General features: G+C 44.6%; 1 protein-coding gene across 2 annotated transcripts in view; it reads right to left on the minus strand.

The window, feature by feature from the left end:
- Positions 1-4,565, minus strand: part of fndc3ba (fibronectin type III domain containing 3Ba) — a 96,178-nt gene that overhangs the window by 63,090 nt on the left and 28,523 nt on the right. The gene's annotated exons all lie outside the window — the stretch shown is intronic.

Below are 4,565 nucleotides of genomic sequence, written 5' to 3' on the forward strand. Positions count from 1 at the left end.
CCCTCACCCCTCTGGTTACAAGCAGCAACGGGACCATCCGACACACTACTCTAAATTAAGCCTTTCTGAAAGAAGGGTATTTGTGTCTTCTCCCCCAGCTTGTTTAGAAGAGACATCTGGCTCGGTGTGGCCGCGAGACTTTCCACCATATTTCTCTCAACCAACTATTTCCATTTATATCAAAGGGCCGGGAGCGTAAAGGTGCACACTCCGGCAGTAAAGGCTGGTAACAGAGAGAGAGCCCCAGCGTGATGCAGGGACTCCAGCAAGAGGAATATTAGGATCGCCCACCCAACTGAGACGAACACCGAAGCAGGGAGAAACCGAGACAAACAGAGTGAGACGAAGATAGAGAAAGAAAGAGAGATGGAGAGATAGAGGCTGAGAGGAAAGAGAAAACGCACAGTAGATCCCAATTCCCCTGAACGTCTCCTTGTTTCCCCTGACTCACTTAGTTCCTGCCACTTAAGAAGCTAGGAAGAGATGCAGGGTTGGAATGAAACATGAATCAGCTGCATTGACGTTAGTTAGTTAGTGACCAGACATAAAATTTGCATGATTTGCTTCTGAATTGATGAATTGAATATATTTAGTGCTTGATAATGTGTAGAAACAATTTAGTGCCCTTGACATTTTAAAGAAAATAACAATAGCCTGCATTACAGCTGGTGTGTCTGACTGATACACAGCTACTGGTTGTCACAATATGGAGATTAAGTCAATAGACAATTACTAAAACGACAGCAAGAATGCACCATGGAGAACACATCCAACTTTAACTATTCAATCAATAAGAAAACAATACAATGTAAAAATATTTAACCTGAGTTCTTGACAATATTTCTCCATCCACGTCAGTAATTTGACAAAGCTGCAGTATTGTGGTGATACGGTTTCAATGCAGCATCTAGTTTCTAATGCATTTCCAATGGTAAGTATCTACCCGACTTCCACCTTAAGCACTCTGGCGTAGCCACTCTCTCACGACAGCTGGCCTGATGGATTTCAGAGGGAGCATGGAGATATGAAATACCAGAATTAGGATGCACCCACAGAGAGATAGTGAGTAACAGTGAGAGAAACACAAAGAGTGGGAACACATCTGCTGAAGAAAAAAAAAAGAAAAAAAACACACAGAAAACAGACCTTGTCATGATTCACACTCTGCTCCGTCCAGATGACACACAAGCAAAGAAACGTGTACACACAGCCGGTGTAGAGAGCACATCACTGAGGTCACTCTGGTGTCCATCACAACCATTCTTTCTCAAAACAAAAATAAAATAAAGAAATGGCCCAGGCTAACCGGACTGCAGCAAAACTTAGAACTACATTTCCCATTATATCACTACAATAATGCAGGATTAAAACCATCAATGTGCAGCTGCGTGCCTGGAGAACGGACTATATCAGGCATGCATGGCAGTCAATTAAATTCAATAACTGAATATCGTTATTTTTCTAATTAGGCAAAAGAGCTTTTTAGAAATCAGCCAGTAGGAACTATTTTTGTTTTTGTTTGTTTGTAATTCTGATTGGACAAGACAGTTAAAGGATTTGGTTTAATTACTGCACATTTGTAGCCAATTTAATTTCAATAAAAGGCAAGATTCCCTCTAATCTACACAGGAACGATGACTCATAAACACACGCAAACACATGTATGTTAATGAGGACAGACAACTACTCCAATGCTAACAACAAGAGGAATGAAAATGAAATCATATGTTACAGCTCTGCCTTTAGAATGAATCTTCTAACCAACAGGCATTTCTCCTGGGAGGGAGGAAACAAGGGCAAAACCTGCAAGCTCCTCATAGAAAGGATTCAAATAGGTTTTTCCAGACCGAATGATCTCCCATACCACACATTTCAAACAGATCATAACGGCTCTATTTGTAGTATGTCTAAGTTAAGAGGATGTTTCGCCACTTATCCAAGATGCTTCACTGGCCTCTTAAGTAGCATTTGAAACACTTGACTCGTTTCACTAGCTGAAAACAGATGTTGGGGCAAAATGAACTGAGGACCTCCAGTATGGCCGCTATCAACCAACTTATCAAGTGCTGTTTATCTCCAACTAAGGACAAGGGAGCGCACTGCAGGAGGGGTGTAGCTGCTGCCACCCAAGCCTTCCTCATGATGTCACATCCTCCCCTGGCAGGGCACAGCTTCATGCCCTTCACCCCCTGGCCTCAGCATCCCTCATAAAAGTCCAACAAAGGGCAAACAACACAGTAAACCAACACAGCCCTGTAAAACACACATAGACACACACAGGCATGCACACATTAACACACTCGCATTCCAGAGCAGGGTGCTCTAACACACCCTCTAGAGTCTTGTCCTTTGATGTGAGTGTGGGAAAAGCTCAGGGGAATGGTCTTGGTGGGGGAGGGAGAGAGAGAGAGAGAGAGAAAGGGGTGGGGGGTGTATACATGAGAGCAACACGATGAGACGGTGAGAGGGATAGACTGGGAGTTTGCGGGGTTGTTGTGGTGGTGGTGTTGTGGTGGGAGGAGGGTGAGGGGTTAGTTGAAGCTGACCCTTGGAGCACCGAGAGGTCAGTCTGTTTAAACAGGGCACAGACATGTAGACACACACACACACACACACGCACACAAACACACACACACACACACACACACACACACACACACACACACACAGAGACTCTAAATGCAAATAAACATGCAAAGAAACAATGCAAAAATAACGACGGCAGACCAAGGAAGAAAGCAGCAAATAAGAGAAAGCAGGTTTAAGTACATCACTGACATAACAGAGGAATATTGAAAATAACTGAAAACTTTTCTATATTTGAAAGCGAGCATAAATTTTGAATGTGCACACTGCTGGTTTAAAAAGAGATTTTTTGGGCCCAGAGATTATGGAATTTGTCGAGCATAATAGAATTCTATGTAAACTTTCAGTCCAAATAAAAGAACATAACTCAGCCAGTAGCATTTAGCGGTGGTGTGGCTAATGAGCAGCACTTAACATCAATCCAACAAATACAATAGTCTCTTTTCTGCTCTAGGTTTGCTTTAAGGTAGAGGCAGACAAATGAGGAGGTAGGGAGAGAAGAGGGAGGCAGGAAGAGGAGGAGAAGATGTGAGGAGGAAAAGAGGGAGAAAACGAAGTGAGCAGAGGAGAAGGGGAGACTTAAGGTTCATATGAAAGAATCTCTTTTGGCCGCCGTATCGACGTCTCCAAGCTGGTTCTGCCTTGGCGTGTGCGTGTGTGTGTGATTGCATGCATGCACCGCAGTGCAGCAGCTAAACAGAGGTTACTTTATATAAAAGCTGGTTCCTTGGTTGTGCCCTGAGGTCTCTGTAATCTCGCTCTCTGTCACATACACTCGCGCACAAGTACGCCATGCAAACACACACGCAGGCACACAAGTACACAAGCAAACGCGCAAACACGGCGTTCTGAGGTCTCAATAATCACACCGAGTCTCTGTCTAAAGAGCGACTCAGCTCGCCTTTAAAACACGCTGCCACACTCCACCTCTCATTAAACCCAGTGACCTCCTCCCGAGTGAGACAGAGGGAGAGAGAGAGCAAGAGTTAGCGCGTGTGTGGCCCTCCACATTTATAATATGTGCATTCAAACATGACCCCAAGCCCCCAGCCCACCCGCCCAATTAACTGTCGTCAACTGTAGCAAAAGGCACCAAGAAAGCGCACACAGATGCACACTGTGCCTTCGATGCTAAATTTTGCATGCAGCCACACAAATAAACAACCGCCAACTAGACCCCAACTACGTCAACACTGTGTCTTATTGCAAATCAGCGTCCGGTACCCCATTTATCTAATCACTGTAGACATGAAACCATTCTTTCATCTGTCTTTAATCCGTCTTTCCACGACTCACTGATCCATATCTGTAAATTTCTCTGTCAACTGTATCAGCACATCCTTGCATCCATCCATCCGTCCTATCATGTACCATTTCTATCTGGCATTATCTGTGCCCACAGGTCTGCCAGGGGCGATCTGCCTCTGATTTCAGGGAAAAATTGAATTACATGGCGGGTAGAGAAAAAAGGAGGCGGGCTGTAATTAGTTATAACATAAAGTACGGGATGGTGGGAGAGTTTTTTTTTTTCCAAGGGGGAGTCAGTGCCTGAGCCAAAACTGCTCTCTCGCTCTCTCTCTCTCTCTCTCTCTCCAAGAAAACCTTCAGTCAGAGGGCAAAGAAAAGAGTGAGAGAGAGAGTGAGAGAAGAGAGAGACAGACAGACAGAAAGGGGGGAGAGAGAGATTGAGACAAAAACAATGGCGCCCTTTCAAAGTTTCTGAGTAACAGCTTACTCTGCTGACATCATCAAAGTGAGACGTGATTCCACAAGAGTCGGGGGAATTCCCACATCGCTGCCACCTCTTTCTGTCTTTAAGGGCCTCTAAGTGGCTTACATTTCCACTCATTTTATGTACTGATATCAGATGCAGCCGGAAAGTGAGACCATGGCCGCCCACTCTGTCCCAATCTGTCAAACTATGCTTTCAACTAGCCTTTCTTAATTTGGAGATAACACGCTTAGATGCAACCCCCCCC

Source organism: Seriola lalandi, unplaced genomic scaffold (genome assembly GCF_002814215.2).
Source record: "Seriola lalandi dorsalis isolate HSWRI2012SDOR001 ecotype SW California unplaced genomic scaffold, Sedor1 jcf7180002054660, whole genome shotgun sequence".
Taxonomy (NCBI): Eukaryota; Metazoa; Chordata; class Actinopteri; order Carangiformes; family Carangidae; genus Seriola; species Seriola lalandi.